Source organism: Montipora capricornis, chromosome 11 (assembly GCF_036669925.1).
Source record: "Montipora capricornis isolate CH-2021 chromosome 11, ASM3666992v2, whole genome shotgun sequence".
Taxonomy (NCBI): domain Eukaryota; kingdom Metazoa; phylum Cnidaria; class Anthozoa; order Scleractinia; family Acroporidae; genus Montipora; species Montipora capricornis.
Genome location: NC_090893.1, coordinates 31,193,773 through 31,210,876, shown reverse-complemented (window position 1 = coordinate 31,210,876; position 17,104 = coordinate 31,193,773). Strand labels below are relative to the sequence as shown.

Genomic DNA, 17,104 nt, shown 5'->3' with positions numbered 1-17,104 from the left:
TAATCAAAAAGAAAACAAAGAAGAAGAAAACCACCCCCAAGCCGATAACCTCACTCGTCGACTGGGGTGAACTCCCTTTTGGTGGAGATCCCATGATGGCTGAGAGTGGACTGAGATGATGGAAGGGACAGCCCGATCCGCCAAGAGGAAAGCTCATAAGAACGGAGGTCGTCTCCCGACCGAAACAGATAAATTACAACGCCCACCCGGTTGGCTGGATTTTGACACCAAACTCCGACGGCGTCTCGATGGGCAGGACTTCAAGTGACTGAAGTGGCAGAGAGACCGAGAGGATCGAAATTTATTCTCTACACTCTACACATGTACATTAGATATGTTGACAAAAAAAATCCATATCTGTTTAGTATACAAAATTATAACTAGAATTTATCGATACTGGAAATGAAATTGCATGTGAATTGAAAAAGTGTTGTTGTAAGTACTGTTGTCCGTGTCTTCTCTTTCCCCAAACTCGCCACCTTGAAGAATGTCGCATGTTGTGTTGCACCTTTGATGCTCCGAGCATGAACTTACCACCTCAAAACAATATTCAAACGTATGAATTTATTCTTAGCTACACATCCCTGCTGACGTTAACTTTTTATTTATGCAAAACATAAACAAAGACAAATCTGGACTTCGATTCTTTCAATTCATGCCTATGAAAAAACTTCCTAAATTAAATACTCAAGGTCAAAGAAAACTTAAGTTTTTTAAAAAATGAATTTGAACGTGGAGTCCGCTAAGACCGAACCACTAAATATGATAAGGTATTTGAAACTGCATAAATAACACAATTGCTATTGGTTTGACAACTCCTAAATACGTGACATTTTTACCCTTTTCTCTCCAGGGGAGGTCTTGTGCACCATAGTCGTACCGAATTTCTGTGTTTGGTCCAATGTCATTGGTTGCAAAGAGGCAGCGGTGTGTATTATTATCTATGGTAATTTTCTTTATGGCAGAGTTTGCTTTTGGTCTTGGGCTGTCATTTACCAGCCGACCGAGCCCAGTAGAATAGGTGGCATCAACACTAGTGAAGAAAATAGTAAAAGTATTGATAGTGATTTTTTATAAATTGATGGCAAAATTTATATCAGTTATACACATTAAGAGATGCATGTATGCATCTAAGAGTAATTTTTGTGAGATTATTATTAATGTTAATTAACATTATTAAATCTCAATAATGACTATATCATAAAGATGCAAGTATATACAAGGCCATATAAAGGCATAATCAGGAGGAAAAATGGTTTGATTTTTTGCTTTTCCATGCATTTTCTGACCTTTGAAAAATGTAAAATTGCAGTTGCAGTGATAGTTAATATACATGTATATTCCACTAAGTCTACTATGTTTTAAGGGTGTGTATAAATGGTCCAAAAGGAAGTCCAAAGGTCAAAGACTAAATACCAAACAGTGGTGACAAACTACAAATGAACAGGGTTATAAGTATAAAAATGTGGAACCCCCCCCCCCCCCCCCCCCCCCAAACTCCTGTTTGGATGCCTATTTCAACCGCCTTTTATTGTACGAAACAACAGGAATGGAATTAAAATTAATTCAAGAGAAAGATTTTACTTAACCTTGGGCAGAAAATTAAAGTTAATTGCCGATCTGTCGACAGGCACGAGAGATCATTTTTGTGTCCAAACACTTTTGATGCAGTTTCTTGATAATAAGCACGTTAAGTTATGCAAATACAGCACAACAGCTACAGCCTGTAATGCAAATCTTAAAACCTCAAATAATGAAAGAAGAATTATTCAGCAATGTGTGCAAAATTACTTAATTTAAAGACTGCATAACCTTCGTGAACTCGTGTCGATGGCCTTTGGAAGGTACTGGTGAGGAGCAAATTATTAGAAATACTTACAGTGTACCTCATGACGGTATTGTTGTTGGTTTGTGATTTTAGGTTTTGAATATAGGTAAATTTCTTGGCTTTTCAGGTATTCGGTATTTATTTTGGAGATACTCTTTTTTGATGAAATGATATATGAAATGAACTGCGGATTTGAAATCAATTGAAGCTATAATCCTCACAGTTACGAAAGCAATTTTTGTAATTGTGTAGAGAAGCCTGAGAAATTCAGGACTTCAACAGGGTTTGAACCTGTGACCTCGCGATACCGGTGCGACGCTCTAACTAACTGAGCTATGAAGCCATTGACATTGACCAGCTCCCAACGTCAGTGCCTTCATAGCTCAGTTGGTTAGAGCGTCGCACCGGTATCACAAGGTCGCCGGTTCAAACCCCGTTGAAGTCCTGAATTTTTCAGGCTTCTCTACGCAATTGCAAAAATTGCTTCCATAACTACGAGGATCGTAGCTTCACTTGATACTCTTTTTTGCAAGTGCCTGTTGGAGTTTGCATCCTCAGTCAGGTTAAATTTATCTTTTTTTTCTTTACGTTTTCACAGTATTGACAGTATTTGGTGTGGGCGAAGAACACAGTGTAACAAGGCAACCTGTGTAACTCTTTTAACACTGGAGATATTATTGTTCATTTTTTTTCCTCAGAGAATCTTTTGTTGCTCCAACTGTTAAACATTATTATTTAAACTATAATCCATACCAACGAGCTTTTCCACCGTCTTTGTAAAAATACAAAATATTTTCAACTTCATCTGGATAGGCTTCCTCTCTAAGTTCGTCCTCTTTTCCAGTTATGATTTCACCATTATAACAAAGGACTAAATCACCTCTTTTGAAAGCCGTCGTTGTGAAGACTCCTTTTCCTGTAATGAATAAAGTGAATCCTGATTGAGACTAGTGAAATTCTCGGATGTAGCATGGAATGATGTTTTCCAGTGTGTGCAACACTTGCATAAGTTTCATGTTAAGAGATTGATTTCTTTTTGTTGGTATTAGATGGAATGATATTGCCTAAGCATTATTATCTGTGGAAAAACAGCATCTTAAAGTATTTGCAAAACATGTCAATAATTTTACAAGACAGCGAAAATGGAAATTTAACAATTTTTTTTCTGTGTAATCTTTTAGTTACTAATACCTGTGGGAAGCTTGTTTTGTTCTCTCCATATGAATGATTTTCTTTTCTGTGACTTGTATCTTGGAAACAGAACTCTACATGTAGGTCCTTTAAGTAATTATTATATTGTTATTAGCAGCAATATCTAAGGGGCCATGTCACCTATTTCAGGGTCACTTTTCAATAACCAAAAATACCTGTATCCCTACTATTATATAGGAATCAAGATGGCTGTGGATGGCTTAGATCGAAACATTCAAGGTTGATTTAGTTTGTGTTTGAGAAAACAATGCTGACCTGATCATTGTTTGCCCTTTCACAGAGAGATCACGTAACATTATGTTCTTGGTTTAAGAATAATTTCATGGTTGGAAAAAAGTACCATGTCAAATTAACGTTTTAGTAGTTTAGACAAAAATGCAACATAATATCTGTGGAGAGCCCCTTTAAATACTTTAAATACCAACTTTATTCATTCAATACAATGAAAGAGAGAAATACCAGAGGTTATCCCAATACGAGGTTATCTACCCGGATGTTATTTATCTGGAGTCGATCTTTATGAGGGAGGAAAACCGGATTACCCGAAAAAAAACCCTTGGAGTCAGATGGAGATTGACTGAAACTCAGCCCACATACGACCTCGAGACCAGGGTTGAACCTTAGGTCGCAGCGGTGGGAGCCGCGGTTGATAACCACTAAGCCACCATGACTCCCCTTGAAGCCACCCTGACTCCCCTCTAAGCCACTCTGACTCCTCTTTCATGAATGGCAGTGATTGTGATGGTGATAATGATGACGATGATGACGTGCTGATACTTTTAATAAGTTAACAATGTATTAATTTTAGGGGCCTTATTTTGCAATTTTTTTTATGATTTACATTGAAGTCCTTCGTTTGTTGTTTGCCTATATGTGTTCTTTGGCGTCAGCTTTACTTGGTTGTAAGAGGTTATAACCACTACAGAAAATGTCACAAGAAAAAATGTTTTGTCCAGGTGGATTCTTAACAGCTGTATGTATAAGTTACTGCAGATCTCGTGGTGACGGTTGCACATTTTCGGTTTATGCATAATGGTAATGCTTTGCTTGTTAATAACACAAAAATGCTCGTAAAAAGGAAGATTCATTATTTTTCCTTCATTTCCTTTGTTCTTTCTGTCATTGTAGTAGACATCTCAACATTCGTGAAACCGTCGAAGCCATGTAAGTGGAATACCGGACCAAAATGAATGCCATTTATAGGAGGACGACAAGTCAAGCCAGTGTAAAATGCGACTTTGGGGTAAAGTTAAAGGAAAAGTTAGGCTCACTCTGAATGAAATGTGTTTGTTCAACTTAAAATAAAACATAAATTTAGACTTACTTTACACGAAACGATTTCTCCAATCTTTTTTTTCTCTGTTTTGGTCTGACCTGGCTTTCAGATTATTTCTGGAAAAAAAATATTAGTGCGTCAAGAGAATGCACATGCGGTAGGTTCCTTGGGAGTTGTTCTTTTGGGCTGTTTCTGTTATGATGGATTGCATTTTAAAGATTCTCTGGTACAATAACAAAAGAGAGGCTGCCGTTTAAATGGTTTTTCCTGAAGCATTTAGACTGTGCAGAGTCGATTGCGCTGGTATTTTATGCTCGCCTCAAAAAGAGGATAGCACGTTGATTTCTTCTTTGTTCACGAATTTCTCAGTGAAAATTAGTCACCACTGTTATATTCTATTTTAGCATTGTTAGGTGATAATATGATTAAGGGATATTTTTCGGGGCGACTTCTGTTGGTGCAGAAAAAAAAAACCTGCTTCTTGACCTTGACCTCGGTTAAGCTTCTTGACCATGTGGTCCACCTGTCATGGCCCTGAAACCATAGAGAAGAACACAAGTAATTGATGGACATACACCCAGACCCATAGTAGGAATAGATCAACTTTAAATAGGGAGTGTTATCTCACGGCCAGGGGGTGGACAGTCTTGTTTTTCACACTCAACGTTTCTTCAGAAAAATTACAAAAACTGTAGAATCGTGCTGCTCGTATTTTGACCTCCTCCTCCCATGATGCTGACGCTGGGTATTTGTTACAACAACTTGGTTGGAAAGACCTGATTGCCCAGCGTCAAATTCAACTAGGTGTAATGGTGTTCAAAGCTCTTAATGATCTAGTTCCTGACTACTTATCCTCTATGTTTACTGAGCGCAGTACGCCAGGCTATGTCTTAAGGGACTCTGCAAACAAATTAAATGTCCCTTTACCAAGAACTAACTGCCTAAAAAAGAGCTTTAGTTATAGAAATGCAACTCTCTGGAACAGTCTACCCTGCAGTCTTAGGCAAGTGAAATCCCTAAATAATTTCAAGAAATTGATAAATGAACATTTTAGTTAAATTAGAAACACGGCATTCATGGAAAACAGGTGTAGTTTAGTGTAATTATAAGTAAGATTTTTCGAGACAATTTTTTTATAATTGAACATTATTGTTATGTAGTTGTACATTGTACTAAAACCTGATGGATTTTTTTTTACCGTGTTAAAATAAATAAAGATTAAAGATTAAAGATTATTCAATCTCAATTAGTAGTCAAATGTAAGTGAATTCCTATATTCCTTGCATTTGACAAAGGTTGACGTAATTTGATGATTAAGATGGTTGAAATTTTACGAGCCTGTTGAAGATGCGTCTGGCATATGTTCTGTTCTTCCATATGTCCTCGGAGACTACGGAAACATAGGGCAGGGGGTAGTACGACCGTATGCTTACAATGAACTTTCGAGAGCCGTCAAATAGATATTTAATCTCACATTCTTACCAAAACATGACGGCCAGCTGTACAATATTACGTATACTCTAGAAGTTCATTATTTCCCTCATTACTATTTGGTGTTAATTTAACCTATCGGAGTGCAATTTGTTCTGTTGTCAGCGCGAGTTCGACTGGTAATCACAAGTATGACTTCAGATCCAAATTGCATTACGCAAGGTCAAATACCACCTTAGTACACCTGTTTTAAAACCGTATTGTGTTTTCCTTCAATGTTGTTCTTTAATAATCCACTTCAGTAGATCCGTTTTCTTAAACGAGGAATTGGAAACGCTCTAACGATGGGCTAAGAAAATGATTCAAGTAAGATCAAAGATATCGAGCGATTAGTGAATAAATTGCACTGCTTAGTGTCAGTAAGTTTGCAAGGAACATCATGTATTTCAACACATATGTAATAAATGACAAAACATCATCTGTAAATACCCAAGCTAATTCAGATACATGCTTGCAGGTTTTAGACATTTTTACTCGAGCGATGTATCTGGAGGTCCGGCAGTTTTCACCGTTTTTGCCAGCAGCTTATTGTTGCGCGTGTGTCATTGCCCATGTTGTTAGAAAGTTTACAAGTATGAATAAAACAACGTGTTTACACGGTATTAAAAGAAGTACTGTTGAAATTGCATTATTGTTGGGACAACATACTTTTTCTTGAGAAATGAAACAAGACGTTAAAGTAATGAGAAACCAAGAAGGCGGCCTATTCGTGAAAGAAATTGATTTTATTAAACGAGTTGATAAAGGTCTAAGATTGGAAAGCTAAGGAATGGGAATATCAGGTGGTCGATAATATAATTACTGGTCATAGCTCCCAAAGGAGCCGTTTTGTTTTAGCACCTGTAGAGTGCAATATCGAGCGCTAGGCTCAACCTACAGGGTTTTGGTAAACCCCTTTACTCGACTGGGCCATAGAGATCGGCACATGCTCTCAGCAGCTGGTTTGCCATCTTCTCCTCTTTTCTGTAAGAGTCCCAAAGGATGAAGATCTTTGACTGCAGCTCTCTGTATGCTTTCTTCCGGTGACGCCGCAACTTCTTCTCTGACACGAGCCTGATCTGTAGAGAGGCAAGCTTCGCTTCCCCGTGACGCAACTGGAGCATAATGTAGAATGGTAAGTTGGATCTGCCTTGTGCGCGTTGATATTGTAGCTAAAACCACGATTGCCAACAAGCTTTGGTTTTCCCCTCTTCGTGGAGTCGTCCACAAACTCGAATTCCAGGTGGAAACTGTCTTTATGGGGCTGGGGAGCAGGTTCGGTAATCGATGACTCGTCAGCAACAATGGCCTCAGAAGGTAAGGAGAGGCCTGATGACCCCTGAGGAAAAAAAGGCTTTGGTTACATTTCAAGTTCAAGTCAAATTTATTGTGTAAATACGCTTAGCTTTGTGAAACAGCTCACCAACTATACAGATAGCTGCCTATAAGAACAATTTTCCTGAAAAGTGAGAATCCTATGGTCTTTTATCATGAAATTAAATTTACCAAAGTTGCATCTACGTTAAAATCGACGGGACTTGCAGGTGGATCGAATTCGGGTGGATCAAACACAGTCGAGTTGAGATCATCCTCCAAGCGTGTACTTTCCAGTGGGTTATCAGAACAGGGGGCACAGCGCCAATCAATAGGTTGGCCTGTCTGGACAGAAACGCGGTAGTCTTGCTGCGATATGCCGGTTTGGCACGTTCCGTGTTGCCATTGTTGGCAGTCGTCACATTGTAAGCCTTCCTGGCGAGCACGAACAGGAAACGTGCAGAAAATACAGAGATCAATCGTATACGTAATTGAGTCGTCGAGATTCGTGATGATAGTGGCTATTAAAGCGGATGAGCTAAAATGGCACGCTTTCCCACGTTTTAAACACACGGATGGATCATTGGTTATTTCAAAACAATAGAACGTCGAGATGAGAGAGTTTACTTCTCGTTGATATTTTAATTATGTTTCGATATCACAATGCTCTCCTAATGAGTTCTAGTTCTTTTTTTCTCACCTCAGTTCCTTTGTAATAAAAGTCAGTGATTGATGTTTGAGCTGTTCGCAAGAAATAAGTAAAGAATTGACTCGAACGTTTAGAAAGAAAGACATGCGCCCTTAAAAAAAATGGACTTGACTTGAACGACATGTCCAGACTTTACTAAAAGTACTTTCTCATTTCCTGAATTCTAACTAAACTTTAATAGACTCAATAGGTTTTGATTTGATCGCGGCTAAATCCCTGCGAGTAGCAGCGCCTTGCTACAAGTTTGTCAGCGGTGAACATCGCAAACAACATATCAACGGTTTGTTCGCCAGGTAAGCCTGATTCTAAAAGGGAGTGAGACAGTTAGTATTACTTTATCATAACGGGGTCCAACTACGTGGAGCGAACTCGATATATTTGGGGAGGCGAGCTAGATAAGTTACGGGGCTAACTCGAGGGGGCTAACTCGCAACGGGGCGAAACCACTGGCCTCCGCATAAAATAGGGTTTCTTCGTTTGTCTCAAATTTGCAATAGGGCTCTACTACGCATGCGTCAAGTGTGAGGGAAGACCTTTGAGCCGGTTACTGTATCTGTCAGATCACGGCCGCGACAAAGTTTAACTTCTGTTAAATGGTGTGGATGTGTAGTAATATTCAAAAACATTGCCAGTAATCCTTTTTTTTATATATAAGAAAATTGTTTCCGAGAGCCAGCATTAATTTTAACCAAAGTCAGTCATGAATTGAATCGTTGTGAAATTTATGGTCAAAATTTAAAACCAATGTTTTTTTTTTTTTTTTGCTGGATGACATTTTAAATGCAGCTGCTGATAAAACCTTTGTACATGTAGGCAATGATTTACAGCTTGAAATCAGAAGGGCAATAATTTGACCCGTTTATCTTGTAGGCATTTAATAAATGACCACGTAACTATGTTTTTGCCTTATTTCTCCGTTCACTGTTTTCAGTTTCTCGGTTTTGTTTATTTTCTTGTCAGTTTTTTAAATTGGTTTAAAAATGTGGTGGGTTGTGATTGAACCGATTTATGGACAAAATTTAATACCTGTGGTGCTTTCTAGTTGGGCAACATGTAAAATGTGGCAATCTGTTGATACATTGTAGGCAATAATGTGCACCTTTTTATCGCAAGGGACAATAATTTGATCAGCTTGTTATGATGGCAGAGATGACCACGTGACTATGTCTGTTAGTGTTTCTGCACGTTGTTTTAATTCAGTTCCTTAGAAACATTGGGTAGTTCTGCGCGACCATCGAAGCTACTCTTGTCTACGTAGTCATTTTTTCAAGTAAAGATAAAGATAGATCTCATTTTTGCTAACAAAAATATTGAGCGAGTGAGTAGCAGTCAAATATATGACGAATTGAGGCAGCGTTTACACGAACACGGTTTCATTTGTAACCGCATTTAAAGCGATGTGGTTACACCTTCAGTTTACACGACACCGATGGAGACTGTTATCCAAACTGGGTTGATTGGAAACCGCTGCCAAAAGTGGAGCGTTTTCCAAAACGATGCGGTTTCATCTGTCGTGTAAACAGCGAAACCACATGGATTTGAATACGGTTATTATTTTGGCATGAAATTTGCATTGTTTACTTGAAAATAATGAATTTAGGACATAGTGCAGAGCTCGCTTATACCAGCACGACTTGGATTTTCTGGCGAAAACAGTTCCGTGTAAACACTTCCAAACTGCGTCAATTTTTGACGCGATTTAGAAGTCATGAAACTGTGTCAATGTGAAACTGCATTTGTGTAAACATTGCCACTTCTCGACTCGATTCTCGATTCTCGCGAGGACGAAGGGTCGAGGAAAGACAATAGAGAATCAATTTGAGAGTCGAGTCGAAGGAATCAAGAATTTAATGAGCTGGTTGCTTGACTGATTCCTGGATAGACAAATGCAACTGGGAATATTGTTTATTGTTAGACATCAGACTCTGAGGAATACATGAGAACAGCCAAAGCCGGAGGCTTAAATGGCATATGGTCAGCAAACATAATTTGAAGAATTTGCATGAATAAAAGAAGGCTTTAACTAAAATACTTAAACAACTAAATATGAGTACTTAATTTACAAACACAGAGGATAATATAATTAAATAAATTGCATAAACAAGTACTCCTAGTATAATTGTTTAACCTATAGAGTGTTCAAAAAAACAAAAACAAAAACAATTCTCGACCCTCGATTCTCGCGACGATCGAGTCGAGACTGTCAACTTTCTTTTGCACGGTACTGTACATTAAAATGCATTAAATTTTGGTGATGATGCACAAGTATCATCACCAAAATTTAACTGTACCTAGTCAACCAAGGACAAAGAGGAAAAAGGTGAAAGTGAAATAAATGTACACCTTAAACTGAATCGATATCTCGTCAAGTGAAGCTTATATTTAGAAAAAATCATCATGTTGGATTTCTTTGGTGTGAGTAGTAAATTGCACATCCAGTTCAACTGGAAATGTCATGCTAGGGATGAATACATTGTAAACAAAATAACTTTACTCTAAGACACTGATGGGAAGACAAAGAAAATATTTTTGAGAACTCAAACGTTTCGACACAAACCCCTATTTTCCGGACTTTCTGTGACAGACATTCAGCTTTTTTATTGACCTTTCCTCAAAGACTGAACTATAGTAGTGTGGGTGTTCAAACATGCCGAATACAACGACGCCCAAGTTTACAAACGTTTCAATGGCATCTTTTTTTAGCATTACATTACAGATCAGGATGTATAGTGTGAGAAGACTAATGCTAAGCGTCTGGAGGAAGAATCAAACTAACCAATTTTTTGACCCAAAAGTAGTTTAAAACATTTTGCACTTGCTACACCAGTAGCTACAAAATAACAAATGGTTAAAATAAACTTTTGTAGGAATGCCAATTTTTTATTGGCATCTTGGATACGCAGGTTGCACACTCCATATAGTCACGTGCAACTATTCGTGGTTGACAAACCATGGAGGTAAACAAACATGTTGCCCAAAGAAACAGCATTAAAAAAAGGAAAAGGGAAAATTTCTCTCTGCTATACTGCTAAACAAATACCTAATCAACATGAAACGTTTAGCTGGGTTATGTTTGCAGCCTGAAGTCTCGGAAGACGTGTTGATCCCCACAGATCATTCGCACCAAAAGATTTTTAGATTTAACTTACTTGACCCTCTCTATACATCAAGAAAATTACCGTAAAAATTCATGTATAATCTGCATCTTGTTGTCGAAATATTGGGCTCCAAAACAATGGTGAGGCTTACAGTATTCATGTATACAGTACCGTGCAAATGTAAGTTGACAGTCTCGACTCGAAACTCTATCCGCGATCCTCAATGTTTTCGAGGATCAAATTTCGAGGATCGAGGATCGAGTATCGAGTTTCGAGACCCTCGAAATTTTTTTCGAGGATCTCGATCAGAAATCTCGAGTAGAGGTGAGACTTCTCGAAAGCGAAACAATAACGTTAGACAAAAGCTTTTGACATGCGGCGGCCTTTAATATTAGCAGACATTCGGGATGAAATTACATGTCTTTTTCACGATCGCTTCCACTGTATGCGCGATTTTTTATCACCGCTCATGTTTTCTTGACTTCAGTGTTCATAAGTGCCGAATTACCAGGACTCTATTGATAAAGAGCCCTAATCCGGACGCCGAAATTTCTTGGAAACACATTCATAACGAGTCAAGCCTCCATGCACATGGCGAAAGATCTTCTGTAAACAAAAAGCGGCGGCAAAAGTCTTTAACGAAACATACCAAATATAAACAAACTTGAACTTAAAATTATTTACACGATGCTATGCGATACAAAAATGTTAATTTATTTCCAACTGCTTCTTGTGATGACGTCAACTAAGTTCAGATGCTTTTGAGTATTCTGAAGTAGTGAACGTACCGGTAACAAAGACTCCTCGCTGCCAGCAATTTACTCCAGACAAGATACATTTAATTCGCGCAAAGCTGACAACGGTGTCAACTTAAGCGAACGTAAAAATGCAAGCATCGACAGAGCATCGAACGTGAAGCAATAAATAGTTGACTTAAAAACCACATGACACTGTAATTGTTGTTTCACTCCGAGATTTTTGAAGTCGGGCCGACAGTACTCGGTGAGAAACCGCCATGTCAATTAAAGTGTACGTGAATGAGAATGTGCATAATTAAACTTAATGCTTAAAAAACTAAAGCGTTCAAAATAGCGCATACTAACAGGACAACAGGAAGACCTCTTGAGGAAAAACTCCACGTTTTACACAATTTACATGGTTCGATTTATCGGGAAGACCTAAACCGGCCTTTACCCTGCCGCTTTGCCATGCGTAAACATTTGGACTCATACTGAAAATCACACCAAACTCTTAGAGTAACAGGGATTTATTTCAATGTTTTATTAAACCCTGCAAACAAAGCATCGCTCAGTACCCCAACTATATGCTCATATCTTAAAACTGCAACAGAGTATCATGCAAACCAAAACACAAAGCATGAATTAAAATCATTCAGCAAAAACAAAACAAAGGTCGTGACGTCATACGAACACCAACACAAAAATTATGTCAGCGAATACCAAGCCTTTCCGGGCGCAACTTTTTCTATGAAATGAACTAATGGAAAAATTCATTCCATATAAGTTTAGGGGGCACAAAGTGCAAAATACCCTGTCTAACTAGTTTCTGTGTGAATACACGGGAGAGGGCTAATTAAATATTCAAGTTGAAATCGAAAACACGGACACAAAGCGACCGATCGATGATGTCGACCTCGTCTTCAATACTGTGGTCCTTGTACCGGAAGGGTAGAATTATTTAAGAGATTATATGAGTGTATCAAAGATGAATTTAGGGCCAAACCATGTCATCCAGATAGTGGTCCTTTTAATGCTTGTGTAGAATCATAATGAGTGCTTAATATGTGTTTTAGAGATGAATGTAGGGCCAAACCTTGTCTTAAATACTGTGGTCCTTGTAACGCTAGTTTAGGATCATTTGAGTGATTATGACTCTATCAGAGATGAATTTAGGGCCAAATCTTGTCTTCCAGACAGTGGTCGTTTTAATGCTGGTGCAGAATCATACGAGTGCTTAATAAGTGTTTTAGAGATGATGTGGGGCCAAACCTTGCCTTCAATACTGTGGTCCTTGTAACTCTAGTTTAGAATCATTTGAGTGATTATCAATCTATTAGAGATGAATTTAGGACCAAACCTTGTGTTCCATATAGTGGTCCTTCTATAATTAATGCTGGTGTAGAATCATATGAGTGCTTAATAAGTTTTTTAAGAGGTGAATGTAAGGCCAAACCTTGTCTTCAATACTGTGGTCCTTGTAACGCTAGTTAAGAATCATTTGAGTGATTACATGAGTGTATCAGAGATAAATGTAGGGCCAAACCTTGTGTTCCAGACAGTGGTCCTTTTAACGCTGGTGTAGAATCATATGAGTGCTTAATAAGTGTTTTAGAGATGAATGTAGGGCCAAACCTTACCTTCAATACTGTGCTCCTTGTAACGCTAGTTTAGAATCATTTGAGTGATTAAATGAGTGTATCAGAGATGAATGCATTGCCAAACCTTGTCTAGCTTCCAGACAGTGGTCCTTTGAACGCTGGTGAGGAATCATACGAGTGCTTAATAAGTGTTTGAGGTCGTGAATGTAGGGCCAGACCTTGCCTTCAATACTGTGGTCCTTGTAACGGTAGTGTAGAATCATTTGAGTCATTAGAGACCTTAAGCACCACGACGGGAGGCACGACGACGGCATACCGGAAGTTTATTTTCCGTTCCGGTCATGCGCAGGACCTGAAAAGCTGATTGCAATCGGCCGTTGTCCTGTCGTTGGCGACGCCACATTCACTGTTTTGACATAGTGAGTACAACGTCGTAATTCCTTGCAAAGTTTTTGATCCTTTTCTTTGATTTACCGTATTTTTCTTTCGACACATAAAGAAGTACTTTTCTGGTGTTAACTGCTAAAGTTATTTGAGGAGAAATTCCACAATGAACATCGCCCATCGGCAAATTTACAGACAACCTCAAGCTCGAAGAAATCCATTCGGTAAAATCTACTTCATGTATATCTTGTGTGCTCTAGTTATCACTGATCCAGTTTAGTATGCTCGCTATTTCTTTTTATACTGATATCTCTGTCTACATCTAAGCTATTTATACATATTTACATTTCTGAGCTGATGAGAAGGTAAAATTATCTTTGCGTGAAATAATTTTCAGTGCCGCTATAGACAGCGAAACTGGGACAAGTTACCTTTTACTCTAAGGCGAACTAAATGTACCTTATTGTTTACATTTATTATCGTTTAAACCTTATAGCTACCAAAAATCGTCATAAGCTACCAGCAGCTTTTGCAAACGAAGAAGAAGTGTTGTCCTTTTTGAAAACTGGTGGGAAGTTGCCGTCGCAGTGTTCCTTAACATGCTCAGTCTAGTGGAACAAGAGGCCGGTCTCGCCCCAGCCTTTACGCGGAAGTGCCGTCGCCGTCGCCACCTCCCGTCCTGGTGCTTAAGGTGATTCCTCAGAAATTAAAGTTCCCGATGAATTTTTTTAAAACTTTCCCTGAATGTTCTCTACCAAGCACTGTTTCGAAAAAAACAATAAAAATGATAGGTCACCATTCTCGCTTAAGAGATATGATGGGCCAATCTTACCCAATTTATGCTTGTACTCGTGCTATTTAGGCGCATTATTCATCGGTCCACGTTACATTTTGCGGTAGCTCGATAGGTAGTTTATAAAAGTAATACTCGGAAAAAAACTTAAGACGTAGAAAATGTCGAGCATATAGAACAATATTATATAAAATTTGTGGAAACATAACACTATTTGAAACGACGTGGACGTAAAGCGTTCGTAGAGTCGTTATTTTTGCGGTCATAATTTGTATCACAGAGTAACGGGTTCCAACATGCTTTCGCCTAGATCTTTTTTTGCTTCCGATAATTTTTTTTAGTTTTCTTTTAAATTAAGGGGCACAATATGCACACTATTATTTTTCAATAAAAAATACAGGTCACCATGCTCGTTTAAAAGAAAATGAGCATTTATTTCGCTATCGAGCTTAGCTTGAGGGAAATTTCTTTCGCTGTGTACGTGCACGCGCTAATTTGCGCGCGCTAATGACGCAAAAATCGTGCGCAGTAGGGATGCGCAATGCAATACTGAGGAATCACCTTAAGGTCTCTATTATAGCGGAGCTCCGCGCGCGCCGAAGGCCCGCGCGCGCAGAGCACCATTGTTAAGGAAAATATGGCAACCCATCGATGCGAGAATTTGGTTTTATAGCCATGACGTCATGACTGTCCGTACGTCCGTTCGTCCACCCCTCCATGTATGCCACTTTTATCAATATCATGCTAGTTTACAGCAGACATCTTTGATATTGGACATCCATCTTTTGATTAACTGACACCTGTCAGAACAAGGTATCCGCTGACCAGTATCACATGACCATATCGCGGGCTCAAGCTTAAGCTCAAAGATGGTCAGGTGTTTTTTTGAAGTTGACTGCTGACCAGGTACTGGTTTTCGATGGGATTGCAGGCTCAACCTCGGTGAACTCACCTGAACATAAGAGAGGCTTCATTTTTCGCGCGATTTGTGTGGCTTGACGTGGCTACACGGCCATACTATATATCAACGAAAGGTCTTACACAGTCAAACGCTTTTCGTGTTCATGTGGAAAACGGTTTGCATGATGTTTTCTTTCTGCATTTTTCGCTGGTTTCAATTCATTTTGACATATCACGATATCTGTGGTCCACACTGGTGGCTACGCAGTTATTCAAGTCAAGCATCGACGGGATGTAAACTTAAAGCTGAGTGTTTATTTTTAATTTGCTTAGAGCCGCTTTTTTCTCTGTAATGCAATTTTTGGCATATCTTTAGAAGCGCTGATAAGGTTACATAATGCACAGAGGACCTATGTCTAGAACAGAAACGAAAGGACTGAGCGAAAGAGAACGACAACTACAAAACATAATACAAGTAATAGCTCATACTTAGAACACAAATTCTTTCCCTGGGCACTTAATCGTTTGTTATTTTTACGGATGCGTTATTTAAAGTGGATGCGTATTTTTAAAAGGTGGTTTAATCGGTTCTTCCTTTTTTCAGGAATGAAAATCGAATTTTTACTGTCAACTGGAATTAAATAACAATTATCTGTACTCTTTTGGACATAAAGAAAAAGTTGATTTGTTTGTTTGTTTGTTTGTTTTCCTCTAAAATGCGCGCAAACAAGTGCTTTTTTAATCCGCTTGCCCAACTGGTTTTTGTCAGTTGTGCCTGGACAGTGACATGCCACAGAATTTTGCCCTTATGTTATAAACACGTATTCGCAATGAGTTCTCGTAAAATTAGGGGGAAATCTCAGTAGCTTGTGTTTTCAGAAGTTTGTTTAAAGCACCCAAATGTTATTTAAGTGTTGGCGCAGATCGCGTTTGAAGTTCGTCCTTTCTTGGTTGCATTGCCGTAGTTTGCCGATTCTTGTACCAAGCCAGCCTGGCATGTTTCAATGAAATACAACAAAAAGTGAATGATCTTAGTGGAATAAAGTACATCAGCAAAACTCTTCTTTGGCCTTGAACTGACAAAGTTGTTTTTTATGACTTCTAATTTTAGCATGATTCTTATTACCTGGCTATTGACAGTTGACTCTGAAATGGTATTTTTTTTCCCTATTCAATTCGCTCGCTGAGGTTGTGCTTAATGCTTGTTTTCTTTTAAAACTCATTCGGTTCAAGAAAAAACTTATTGCCAAACTGGTGAATTGCAAAGTAAATTTCACTGGAAAAACCGATGCCGCACTCATCGCTTCGTAATTCATGCGATATCGGTTTTTAGCGTAAAATTTACCGTGGACGTCACTAGTAAGGCATTGAATTTGTCTATAGAAGAAAGCAAAGAAAATGATTTCATTATTAAAGCAGTAACCGGAAACATCAAAATGCGGACAATTCGAAACCTTTTATTTTCACAAACCGTATAGGCAGTAAGAATGAATAACCAGGAAGCTCCGCTTTTAGGCTTGGCTAAATCTATATATTATGAGTGTATCAGACATGAATGTAGGGCCAAACCTTGTCTTCCAGACAGTGGTCCTTTTAATGCTGGTGTAGAATTATATGAGTCAATGAGACAATGTATAGTCAAACCTTGTCTTTAATACTGTGGTCCTTGTAACGCTAGTTTAGAATCATTTGAGTGATTATGACTCCATCAGAGATAAATGTAGGGCCAAACCTTGTATCCAGACAGTGGGCCTTTTAATGCCGGTGTAGAAACATATGAGT

The 17,104-nt window shown here is 38.6% G+C and overlaps 1 long non-coding RNA gene across 1 annotated transcript; it reads right to left on the bottom strand.

The window, feature by feature from the left end:
* Positions 1-593: 593 nt before the first annotated feature.
* Positions 594-3,075, bottom strand: LOC138023714 (uncharacterized). The gene is made up of 3 exons (XR_011126776.1): positions 3,020-3,075; positions 2,582-2,744; positions 594-1,033 (listed from the first exon to the last, which is right to left on the bottom strand). It is a non-coding gene; the product is annotated as an uncharacterized lncRNA (long non-coding RNA).
* Between the last annotated feature and the right edge of the window lie 14,029 nt (positions 3,076-17,104).